The following is a 13,939-nucleotide window of genomic DNA, read 5'->3' as shown; positions in this document are numbered from 1 at the left end:
AACTCAGCAGTGGCCACAGGACTGGAAAAGGTCAGTTTTCATTCCAATCCCAAAGAAAGGCAATGCCAAAGAATGCTCAAACTACCGCACAATTGCACTCATCTCACATGCTAGTAAAGTAATGCTCAAAATTCTCCAAGCCAGGTTTTAGCAATACGTGAACCGTGAACTTCAGTTGTTCAAGCTGGTTTTAGAAAAGGCAGAGGAACCAGAGATCAAATTGCCAACATCCGCTGGATCAAGGAAAGAACAAAACATCTATTTCTGCTTTATTGACTATGCCAAAGCCTTTGACTGTGTGGATCACAATAAACTGGAAAATTCTGAAAGAGATGGGAATACCAGACCACCTGACCTGCCTCTTGAGAAATCTGTATTCAGGTCAGGAAGCAACAGTTAGAACTGTACATGGAACAACAGACTGGTTCCAAATAGGAAAAGGAGTACGTCAAGGCTGTATATTGTCACCCTGCTTATTTAACTTATATGCAGAGTACATCGTGAGAAACGCTGGACTGGAAGAAACACAAGCTGGAATCAAGATTGCTGGGAGAAATATCAATAACCTCAGATATGCAGATGACACACACCCATATGGCAGAAAGTGAAGAGGAACTAAAAAGCCTCTTGATGAAGGTGGAAGTGGAGAGTGAAAAAGTTGGCTTAAAGCTCAACATTCAGAAAACGAAGATCATGGCATCTGGTCCCATCACTTCATGGGAAATAGATGGGGAAACAGTGGAAACAGTGTCAGACTTTATTTTTTTGGGCTCCAAAATCACTGCAGATGGTGACTGCAGCCATGAAATTAAAAGACACTTACTCCTTGGAAGGAAAGTTATGACCAACCTAGATAGCATATTGAAAAGCAGAGACATTACTTTGCCAACAAAGGTCCATCTAGTCAAGGCTATGGTTTTTCCAGTGGTCATATATGGATGTGAGAGTTGGACTGTGAAGAAGGCTCTGCACTGAAGAATTGATGCTTTTGAACTGTGGTGTTGGAGAAGACTCTTGAGAGTCCCTTGGACTGCAAGGAGATCCAACCAGTCCATTCTGAAGGAGACCAGCCCTGGGATTTCTTTGGAAGGAACTCCAGTACTTTGGCCACCTCATGCAAAGAGTTGACTCATTGGAAAAGACTCTGATGCTCGGAGGGATTGGAGGCAGGAGGAGAAGGGGACAACAGAGGATGAGATGGCTGGATGGCATCACTGACTCGATGGATGTGAGTCTGTGTGAACTCTGGGAGTTGGTGATGGACAGGGAGGCCTGGTGTGCTGCGATTCATGGGTTCGCAAAGAGTCCAACACGACTGAGTGACTGAACTGAACTAAATGCATTTTGAAATTCTGTTAACATAAATTAACACACACAAAATGGCAGACATGATTGCCAAAATTCTTTTACATACAAACTAGCAGAATGATTTTATATGCCTTATTTATTTGTTTAGCAATTGTCTCATCTTAAGACTATGGCACAATGAGAGTTCTACTAATGGAGATCATGCTGCATACCCTTTTGGATGATGAGAATGTCTAATGTAGTACACAGGTTTAGGTCCTTGGTAAATGTATTCTAGGCTCTCTTTTAGGTTTCTATTCCTCCACAGTAAGCAGTTCAATGTTGCCTAATTGCTCACCAGAATGGGATGCTCCTCTTTTCATAATTTACAGTTCACTAGACAGTGCTCAAGCTGAGGACCAGATTTTGCATCTCCTCTTACATCTGAATGTTGTTATGTGAATACTCCTCTAATCACATATGAGATGCGTAACTGAGAGAAAAAAAATGGTTCAGAAGCAGATATACCCTCCTCCATCTCTTTTCCCCCAAGGCCACCTGGACTGAGGAATCCAATGACCTAACAGATCCAAAATTGGAGATTATTTGCCCTTCTATCTTCAAGTGGAATACTGTCTCTAATGAAACACAAACATGTGTGTTGATCCATTACCTGAGAGACATTTTTAAAAAAAATTTTAAGTCAATGAAAAATGATATTCGTAACACCTTTCAAACTAAAATGTGATTAGTTAACCAAACTAGATTTATTCTAAAGTCTATTTCTCACTCAAAAAGATACTGGTTCTCAATAAAACTAATTTAATGGCTTATGTTATTGATTTTCAATGGTTTACTTATGTAATCATTTTGCAGAGTTTACTTGTTAAAAAAAATTTCTGTTGAAGTACATTCAAGATTCAGCAAGAGGACCCATTGTTTTCAGAAACTATTTGCTTTTATCACATATAAAAAAATTCTGCTTTTATACATAACAACAGATATGTCCATATTCTATGGCCAATGACAAGCAATTTATAAACATTTTCTTACTAAATTCCTAATGTTATCAATAGGTACTAACTCTATACATATTTTGTTGACAAATGAACTGGAGCTCAGGGTTCAAGAAGGTTGCTCAAGGATGCCCCTAGTAGGCGGTAGAGCTGAGATTTGGATACAAATCCATATTATTTCCTGTATTTTCCATTGCTGTTATAACAAACGGGCCACAATTTTAGTGGCAATTAAAACAGAAATTTATGTTACATTTCTCTAAGTTAGAGGCCCTGTGTGGGTCTCAGTGGTCTACAATGGTTGTGTTGGCAGGGCTGTGCTCCTGTCTGAAGGCTCTAGGGGAGAATCGATTTCCTTGCTTTTTTCAGCTTCTAGAAGCTGCCAACCTTCCTTGGCTCATGCCCCCATCTCTAGCTTCAGAGCCAACAATACTGCATTTCTGATTTTTCCTCCATAGTCACATTTCCCTCTCACTCCACTATTCTGTCTTCCTCTTCTGCCTGAGATTGCATTGGCCTCACTGGGACAACCCAGGGCACTCTCCTTATTTTACTGCCAGCTGGCTGGCTGTCTTAATTCCATCTGCCACCTAAATTCCCCTTTGTCAGATAATGTATTCCCAGGTTCCTGTGATTAGGACATAGACATCCTTGGTGGGGGGAGGCGGAGCAATATTCTGCCTACCAACTTTCTCAAACCAAACTCTTAACCATAATGCAGAGTGCTTCATGACCTCACTCACATGTGGTAATGTTGACACAAAATGATTCCAAGGAATTTTCAAGATGCTAGAAAATATGTCACTTCTTGATGCTAAGTTATTTTCTGAAAAGTTTTAGCCATGGTTAGCATATCTCTTCTGTTGGAAATCTTATTTCACAAAGAAAATATTTTTTTTCTCTTTATATGTATAAAAAAATAGGAAAAGATGCACATGTAGTCATCCACAGCAGGTAAATTATAGTGCAATTTTCAGCATCAATAAAGTGTTATTTCTACTGAAAGAATAGTTAGGGCTTCATTTTTCTCATGTTCGTTTCTGGAGTTTTCACGCAGGCAGTCTCCTACCAAGTAGTTCAAGTAAATATCAACATAACCAGTAGGCAGAGCTGTATAAATAAAAACAAAACAAAAAATCCATATTATAGAAAGGTGTTCACAAAGGGAATATAAGTTTTTATGGAGCTTCATGTCAGAGTAGAGGGAAGAGTTTTGTGAAAATATAGTGTGCTATCAAAACAGAATCAAAATGTCTTAATAAAAGAAAATATAATTTAAGCAGCTCTGCTTTAATTTTACATTAACTCTAAATGCAAAAAGATTTTAGGTTTTAAAAAACAAATTGTCAAATGAAGCATAATAGAAGGCTGAGAACTGAATATTCAGAAATCATTCAGCCAATTCAAAATTCTAAGTATTATACACATGCTTATTGTACATGCTCAGTGATTGCTGTTCATACATTTAAGTCTTCTACAAATATGTTGGATTCAGGGAAGTGCGATAATTAGCATGCAAAATCACAACTAACCTTGAAACCAGTTCTCTGGTCATGTGGTAAAGGAGAACCTGAGATGTAAACAACACACTTAAATGAATAAGCATACTTATGTGACCTTGAACCACTGCATAACTTCTCTGACCTCTGTTTTCTATGTGCAAATGCAGGGGTTTGGACTTCAGTGATTTTCAAACATGTACATGCCTCAGAACCACTACAGAGCTCATCAGAAACCAGATTGCTTGTCCTCAGCGTCCCAATTTCTAACTCAGCCAGTTTGGAGAAGGACTCAGAAATTAACATTTCAGACAAATTCTCAGATAATGCCAGTGCTGCATGTCTACAGCCACACTTTGAGAATTATCAAATAAAATAATAGTTCTTTTAACCATTAGGAAAGAGTATCAGTTACTCCATATGCATTCTCTTTCTTTGTCTTTCTTTCCCATCTTTCCTTTTCTAAGTGATTCTTATTGTTTCATACTCTAAGAATTAGTAAGTTACATGATCATTTCAACCCAGTATTTCTTTATATCTGTGCCCATACTGAATCATATGTAGAAACTATTTTTGAAAGAGAGAAAATAGAAGATAAATTCTATTTTCACTGAGTTGTTACCCTGTAACTTGAACTATGACAGACGCTATGCAAGGTAGAGGAAACGTGCAAGAATAATAAGGATCTTGCTGTTAAAAAATTAATATATGACTGAAGACCATAAGAAGAACACACGTGAGGGTTGATGGAAAGGAATGGAAAAAGAAAAACCTTAGAATAATTTAGAAATATTATTCATTTTTTTTAAGAAATAAAGTGTGTGACATGCAAAGTTTATTTCCTGGATTCTAGAAGTTCCAAACTGAAACTGTAAGCCAGTTGAATGGAACATACAAAGCATCTTAGAAAGAAATTGCACTGTACAAATGGCCATGATCATCAAGATAAGAACATTGCAAATGATACACACAGAATCCCCACAAAGTCTCCTCCTGGTTTCTAAAGATGTGGTCTCTATGGCAGCTCCCTGACAATGGTGCCCCTGCAGTGAACTAGCCCTGTGACGTGAGTCTCCATGGAGCAGATAATCGTTCGCAGAGTCCCCAGAATTTGTGGCTGCCTTGTAGTTTGCAAAGCATCTGGCAGTATGGAGAGAATAGATGATCCTGAACTTCTGTAGCTTGTAAGGGTCAAACATATAAAAATGTGCTTCCAGTTAACGAATCAAGTATGAGAGAAAATATTTTTGAAAGGCAGAATTCTTGAATTTTCATTCTATGAAGACAAAGGGAAATAATGACAGGGTTTGAAACAAGATGAACTCCATGTGATAATGCAGCCCTAATGAATTTTACACGGAAGACTTCAGTAGAATTCTTAAGATTGCCATGGCAGCTTCTCATTAGGGCCTCTCTGTGGTTACCAAGGAATTCCAGTAACAGAATGAAAGCAGGACAAGGCAAATGAAAGCATGTGAACTTCTTCATTTTTAAATCACAAGTTTGGAAATTTTATTTGGGTGGGGCCTAGAAATAAAGGACTATGTTGCATATGGCAGGCAGTTTGCCAGGTACTTAAAGACCACTGCACATTCTGTACGATGTCCCCATTCACATCCCTACCTACAAAAACATGTGCATGCTCGGTCATGTCCAACTCTTTGCAACCCCACAGACTGTTGCTCGCAAGGCTCCTCTGTCCATGGGATTCTCCAGACAAGAATACTGGAGCGGCTTGCCATTTCCTACTCAAGGGGATCTTCCCGACCCAGGGATGGAACCCGCCCCTGTCTCCCACATTGGCAGGCAGAGTCACCTAGGAAACCCCTTACCTACCAAAAGTGTGAGAAAAACACCATGCTTCTTGAATTTACAATTCTTTGAATAAAATAGGATTAAATATCCATAGAAGAAAAAAGGAAGATTTGCAGAAAATATGACAACTGTTTACAAAAACTGCCTATCTTTCCTATTATCTATAACTATCTGTTGCTGCTGCTGCTGAGTCGCTTCAGTCGTGTCCAACTCTATGCGACCCCACAGACGGCAGCCCACCAGGCTCCCCTGTCCCTGGGATTCTCCAGGCAAGAACACTGGAGTGGGTTGCCATTTCCTTCTCCAATGCATGAAAGTGAAAAGTCAAAGTGAAGTCACTCAGTCGTGTCTGTCTCCTAGCGACGCCATGGACTGCAGCCTACCAGGCTCCTCCATCCATGGGATTTTCCAGGCAAGAGAACTGGAGTGGGGTGCCATTTCCTTCTCTGCTATAACTGTCTAATAACTATCTAAAGTGTAAATAATTAATATGACACTTGCAATAGCATGATGAAAGAGAACTTGAAGAAGTGGAATGCTTGGAAACATCTAAGGACTTAGATCAGAAGAGAGAGAGACACAGTCTTGTTTCTTTTCTTCCAGTAACCTTTTAATAAAAATTTTGTGAATGGAGCACACCATGAAAGTTGACTTAAATACTGCTATGAAAAAGATTTAATGCACCTTGTAAAAGGTATAATCATAGAGTAGTATAATATTAACACTTAATTTCAGTGGTCAGCTTCTTTTTCGGATTCCTTTTACAATCTCCCTCACTTATTTCTGGAAGCTAACAAGGATCAGACCCATGCACAAGGAAATTACTCAGGTGTTCCACTGCTCACCTTACTACTGTCTACAACCTTCTCGTGAGTGGCATCTCCCTATCAACAAGGTCACTGTCAACTCGTTGATACTGTTCTCTGAGAAAATGCCCCTTCCTCACTAGTGACACCACCTACAGCTGAATAAGTGTGCACTGCATACACAAGGGGCATCTGGAGCTAGCAATAAATTGTCTTACTCTTTAAAAATCAATATAATATTACAGTTTTCTGATAGAATTAAAGTGACCATGGGAAGTGGGGCTTTACTAACAGAAGTACATTAGAGGTTATGGTTAGTTCTTTCCTCCTTAGGTCATCCTCTAAGTGGAAAAACCTGTGATAGCTAATCAAAGCTATTGTGTCAGTCTTGAGACCATACGGTTCTCTTGAAGAAGAGGTAAAAGTTGGGATAGGCAGAATAATTCTGCCCCTTCGTCCAAGGAGGTCTATCTCCTAACCCCAGGAACCTAGGCATGTGTTAAGTTGCCTAGCAAATGAGAATTTAGCTGGCAGAGGGAATTAAAGCTGGAAAACAGCTTGCACTAAAATTGAGAAATTACCCTGGATTGTCCAGGGAAGCCCGATTCAATCAAAAATTTCTTAAAACTGGGAGAGAAACACAGAACAGTGGAGGGAGAGGGACTTGTGACTGTGGAGGAAAATTCACCAGCCTAATCTGCGTGTCCTGAATGTTATAGGTTCTTTCATATAAACAGTTCTGTCTGCTATGGTTAGTATCACTCTCCAGGAATTAGGCACTGTCTTTGGAGTTTGTGTAAGAGCAGGAATCAGCATATTTCCATCTTCTTATACCTCCCAAACATTCATAAATCACAGCCTTGTCATGGCAAAGGAGCTTGTGTAACTTAACGGAGCTATGAGCCACGGCATATAGGGCCACCAAGGATGGACAGGTCATGATGAAGAGTTCTAACAAAACACGGTCCACTGAAGAAGGAAATGGCAACCTACTCCAGTATTCTTACCTGGAGAACCCCAGGGACAGGATGAAAAGAAAAAAATATGACACTTGAAGATGAGCCCCCTAGTCAGAAGGTGTCCAGTACACTATTAGGGAAGAGCAGAGAGTAATAACTAATAATTTCCAGAAAGAATAAAGCAGATGGACCAAAGCAGAAACTTCTTTCTGTGTACTCAGCTGTGGACATGTCTGATGGTGAAAGTGAAGTCTGATGCTGTAAAGAAACAATATTGCATAGGAACCTGGAATGTTAGGTCCATGAATCAAGGTAAACTGGATGTGGTCAAACAGGAGATGGCAAAATTAAACACTGATATCTTAGGAACCAGTAAACTAAAGTGGATGGGAATGGGCACATTTAATTCAGATGACCATTATGACAACTACTGTGGGCAAGAATCCCTTAGAAGAACTGGAGTACTCTGCATAGTCAACAAAAGAGTCCAACATGCAGTACTTAGGTGCAATCTCAAATACGATAGAACAATATCAGTTCATTTACAAAGCACACCATTCAGCATCGTGGTAATGCAAGTCTACACCCCAACCACTGATGCCAAAGAAGTTGAAGCTGACTGGAAATTGAAGACCTAAAAGACCTTCTAGAACTAAGAGAAAAAAAAAAAAAAAAGTCCTTTTCATCATAGGGGATTGGAATGCAAAAGTAGAAAGTCAAGAGATAACTGGAGTAACATGCAACTTTGGCCTTGGAGTAAAAAATGAAGGAGTGCAAAGGACTACTGAGTTTTGTCAAAAGAACATGCTGGTTATAGCAAACATCTTCCAACAACACATGAGACAACTTTACATATGGACATCACCAGAAGGTCAATGCTGAAATCAGATTGATTATATTCTCTGCAGCCGATGGTGGAGAAGCTCTATACAGTCAGCAAAAACAAGATCTGGAGCTGACTGTGGCTCAGAACATGAGCACCTTATTGCAAAATTCAACTTAAATTGGAGAAAGAGGGGAAAATCATTAGGCTATCCAGGTATGACCTAAATCAAATCCCTTGTGTCATAGTATATCATATACAGTGGAGTTGATGAATTAGGGATTAGATCTGGTAGAGACAGAGTGCCTGAAGAACTATGAATGGAGGCTTACAACATTGTACAGTAGATAATGACCAAAATCAGCCCAAAGCAAAAGAAATGACAGAAGGCAAAGTGGTTGTCTGAGGAGGCTTTATGAATAGTTAAGGAAAGAAGAGAAGCAAAAGGCAAGGGAGAAAGGGAAATATACACCCAATAATGCAGAGTTCCAGAGAATAGCAAGGAGAGATTAGAAGGCCTTCTTAAATGAACAGGGCAAAGAAATAGAGGCAAATAATAGAAAGCGAAAGAGTAGAGATCTCTTCAAGAAAATTAGAGATATCAAGGGAACATTGAGTGCAAAGATGGCCAAGATAAAGGACAAAAATGATAAGGACCTAACAAATGCAGAAGAGATTAAGAAGAGGCGGCAATAATACACAGAAGAGCTATACAAAAAGGTCTTAAACTAGAGAATCATTCTGGTGTGGTCACTCACCTAGAGCCAGACATCCTGCAGTGTGAAATCAAGTGGGCCGTAGGAAGCATTACCATGGACAAAGCTACTGGAGGTGATGGAATTCCAGCTGAGCTACTTCAAATCCTAAAAGATGATGCTGTTAAAGTGCTGCACTCAATATGTCAGCAAATTTGGAAAACTCAGCAGTGGCCACAGGACTGGAAAAGATCAATTTTCATTCCACTCCCAAAGAAGGGCTATGGCAAAAAATTTTTAAATTACTGTACAATTGTGTTTATTTCACATGCTAGCAAGGTTATGTTCAAAATCCTTCAAGCTAGGCTTTAGCAGTCTGTGAACCAAGAACTTTCAGATGTAAAAGCTGAGTTTCAAAGATGCAGAGGAGCCAGAGATCAAATTGCTAACATCCATTGGATTGTGGAGAAAGCAAGGGAATTCCAGAAAAAAGCATCTACTTTGGCTTCATTGACTATGCTAAAACCTTTGACTGTGTGGATTACAATAAACTGAAAAATTCTTAAAGAATTGGGAAAACCAGGCCACCTTACCTTTCTGCTGAGGAGTGAAATGAAGTCATTCAGTCGTGTCCAACTCTTTGTGATCCCATGGACTGTAGTCTACCAGGCTTCTCTGTCCATAGGATTTTGCAGGGAAGAGTACTGGAGTGGGTTGCCATTTCCTTCTCCAGGGGATCTTCCTGACCCAGGGATCGAACCCAGGTCTCCTGCATTGCAGGCAGATGCTTTACCCACTGAGTCTGCTGAGGAGGATTGAAGGCAAAAGGAGAAGGGGGCATCAGAGGATTGGGATGGTTAGATAGCTTCACTGACTCAATGGAAATGAATTTGATCAAACTCCAGGTCATAATGGGGGACAGAGGAGCCTGGCAAGCTTCAGTCCACGGGATGGCAAAGAGTTGTACAAGACAGCAACTAAACAACAACCACAACAAATCCTTCCCAAAGAACCCACAGGCGATGAAGTTCATCATCTGCCACCACTAGGCATATCAATGCATTCACAGAACCCTTTAGGAGTTTGAATCCCAATGAAGGCTCAGTTTGGTAAACAACTCAATATTCTCTTTTTAACTTACTAGATTTTTTTGGGTTTCTTTCCTGTCTATCATGGATTATATTTTGTTTTTATGTAAGACCGGTGTGAAAACCTCAACTCGCAGTTGAACTAATTTCATTATTCTTCAGTTTATCCTCTTTTCTTTCTCAGCATCTGCCCAATAACCCTCAGTTCAGTTCAGTTCAGTCCCTCAATTGTGTCCGACTCTTTGCGACCCCATGAATCACAGCATGCCAGGCCTCCTCGCCCATCACCAACTCCCGGAATTTATTCAAACTCATGTCCATCGAGTCGGTGATGCCATCCAGACTTCTCATCCTGTTGTCCCCTTCTTCTCCTGCCCCCAATCCCTCCCAGCATCAGAGTCTTTTCCAATGAGTCAACTCTTTGCATGAGTGGCCAAAGTACTGGAGTTTCAGCTTTAGCATCAGTCCTTCCAAAGAAATCCGAGAACCAATCTCCTTTAGAATGGACTGGTTGGATCTCCTTGCAGTCCAAGGGAATCTCAAGAGTCTTCTCCAACACCACAGTTGAAAAGCATCAATTCTTTGGCGCTCAGCTTTCTTTACCATCCAACTCCCACATCCATATAAGACCACTGGAAAAACCATAGCCTTGACTAAATGGACCTTTTTTGGCAAAGTAATGTCTCTGCTTTTGAATATGCTATCTAGGTTAGTCATAACTTTCTTTTAAAGGAGTAAGCGTCTTTTAATTTCATGGCTGCAATCACCAGCTGCAGTGATTTTGGAGCCCAAAAAATAAAGTCTGACACTGTTTCCACTGTTTCTCTATCTATTTCCCATGAAGTGATGGGACCAGATGCCATGATCTTCGTTTTCTGAATGTTGAGCTTTAAGCCAACTTTTTCACTCTCCTCTTTCACTTTCATCAAAGTGAAGAGGCTTTTTAGTTCCTCTTCACTTTCTACCATAAGGGTGGTGTCATCTGCATATCTGAGGTTATTGATATTTCTCCTGGCAATCTTGATTCCACCTTGTGCTTCTTCCAGTCCAGTGTTTCTCATGATGTACTCTGCATATAAGTTAAATAAGCAGGATGATAAAATACAGCCTTGATGTACTCCTTTTCCTATTTGGAACCAGTCTGTTGTTCCATGTCCAGTTCTAACTGTTGCTTCCTGACCTGCATACAAATTTCTCAAGAGGCAGGTCAGGTGGTCTGGTATTCCAATCTCTTTCAGAATTTCCCACAGTTTATTGTGATCCACACAGTCAAAGGCTGTGGCATAGTCTATAAAGCAGAAATAGATGTTTTTATGGTACTCTCTTGCTTTTTCCATGATTCAGTGGATGTTGGCAATTTGAACTGATTCCTCTGCCTTTACTAAAACCAGCTTGAACATCAGGAAGTTCACGGTTCACGTATTGCTGAAGCCTGGCTTGGAGAATTTTGAGTATTACTTTACTAGTGTGTGAGATGAGTGCAATTGTGTGGTAGTTTGAGCATTCTTTGGCATTGCCTTTCTTTGGGATTGGAATGAAAACTGACCTTTTCCAGTCCTGTGGCCACTGCTGAGTTTTCCAAATTTGCTGGCATATTGAGTGCATCACCTTCACAGCATCATCTGTCAGGATTTGAAATAGCTCAACTGGAATTCCATCACCTCCACTAGCTTTGTTCATAGTGATGCTTTCTAAGGCCCACTTTACTTCACATTCCAGGATGTCTGGCTCTAGGTGAGTGATCACACCATCATGATTATCTGGGTCGTGAAGATCTTTTTTGTACAGTTCTTCTGTGTGTTTTTGCCAACTCTTCTTACATATTACAAATCTAGACATTCATTGCTAACACAGAACTCCTTAAAATGAAAGATAACAGATTGTTGGAAATAGTAATTTTTCTCTTTTTTGAGGGGTAAAGAGGAAGGGACAAGGTATTTAAAAAATGAAACAAGTGGAACAGACTTGATTGTCTTATGGAAAAAGAAATTAAGTGGCCTAAACAGAAAAAAAAAAGCAATAAAACTCTATATTCACTATTCAGCAGCTTAAAAAAGGTAAGGTGAGTTTTGAATATAAAGATAAAGGAGAATGAATTCTTTTAAATTGTAACTAGAGTATTAAGCAGATTTTACTCAATATTGAGTATGTGACAAACAGATTACAGATTACCAAGAAACATAACAGCAATGTTAAAAATGTGGCCTTCTTGTTTCAATATAAATAAAATAATGCAAAATAGTAATAAAATAATAATATATTAAAGTTTGACATAAGTAGTTCATATAAATTCCTCAATTGCAGCTGTATAGGAAGTTATTATACATAAAAACAAAATTAGGATTAGTGGTTTAATTCTGATAGTTATAGAAATGGAAGATATTTAAAATATACTGTATTGGAAGAGTATAGACTATTTAGTGAGATATATTATTACACAGAATTTATCATTTTAGGATTTTCCTTTAATAATCAAAATCCAAGCAGTTTTTCAACAATTAAATATGCCAGTATGCTTTGAGATAATGTTGCTTTTTATCATATTATTTAAATAAAACTAGGTGACTTGCAAAAGTTAACATACTTGTCAAATCACAAATGGAAATAAATGCTAATTTCCCAAATTATAACACAGTTCAGACTATTTAATGACTACTAGGTTAAAATCACAGATATATCTCCTGATGGATACATGATGTAGCTTGATAATGTGAGGTACCTAACTCAGAGAAAAAAATGCATCCAAAGGGAAAGAAGTAACCAAAGGGGTTTTTATTTTTTTTTAATGTGGTTTAAAGAGCCTTCAGTCTCTCCAAATCTTGATGTGGATTTGGATGGAAAGGCAGTTCACAGTACAATAATTAAAAAATCAGAAACCAGTTAGCTTGATAAATGAAAATGAAAGAAATCATTCAATAGAAATTACTTCTTCAATTTAATTCAGAATAGGCAGCCTGGCAAAATAAATGAGGCCATTAACAATAAGAAGTTACAAGATCAAGTAGATAAATGTGAAAGGAAAGCTAGATGAATTTCTGAGCCAGAGAAAATTATCTGCTGTCCAATGGAAATCCTAATTGTGACTCGTGTGACACCAACACACACCAACACACACAAACATGGCTATAGTTTAAGGTCACTATTATTCTGTATATTCTTATACACTTATCTTCCCAAATCATCTAATTGTTCCTTCTTTGTAATTAAAATGGAGAACTAACCTGGGCACTTTAAAATTTGCTTTGATGCTGATTGTTCATAATCTTGCTTTCGAAAATAGGTATAAATTTTAAAAATGCTTCTGTAATATTTAAATAGTTGAATTTAGAATTCCTAATTACTTGGTATATGTAAGTGTGTGTGTGTGTATATATATAGGCATATATATATATAGGTATATATATATAGGTGTGTATATGTATATGTATATATATATTATATATATATATATATATCAGTTCAGTTCAGTTCAGTCGTTCAGTAGTGTCCGACTCTTTGTGATCCCATGAATTACAGCACGCCAGGCCTCCCTGTCCATAATCAGCTCCCGGAGTTCACCCAAACTCACGTCCATCGAGTCGGTGATGCTATCCAGCCATCTCATCCTCTGTCGTCCTCTTCTCCTCCTGCCTCCAATCCCTCCCAGCATCAGAGGCTTTTCCAATGAGTCAACTCTTCACATGAGGTGGCCAAAGTACTGGAGTTGCAGCTTTAGCATCAGTCCTTCCAAAGAACACCCAGGACCGATCTCCTTTAGAATGGACTGGTTGGATCTCCATGCAGTCCAAGGGACTCTCAAGAGTTTTCTCCAACACCATAGTTCAAAAGCATCAATTCTTTGGCGCTCAGCTTTCTTCACAGTCCAACACTCACATCCATACATGACTACTGGAAAAACCACATATATATACATATATATATACATGTATATATATATGTATGTTCAACTTC

The sequence above is a fragment of the Bos javanicus genome, chromosome 7 (genome assembly GCF_032452875.1).
Source record: "Bos javanicus breed banteng chromosome 7, ARS-OSU_banteng_1.0, whole genome shotgun sequence".
NCBI lineage: Eukaryota > Metazoa > Chordata > Mammalia > Artiodactyla > Bovidae > Bos > Bos javanicus.
Note: the sequence above shows the minus strand (reverse complement) of the source record.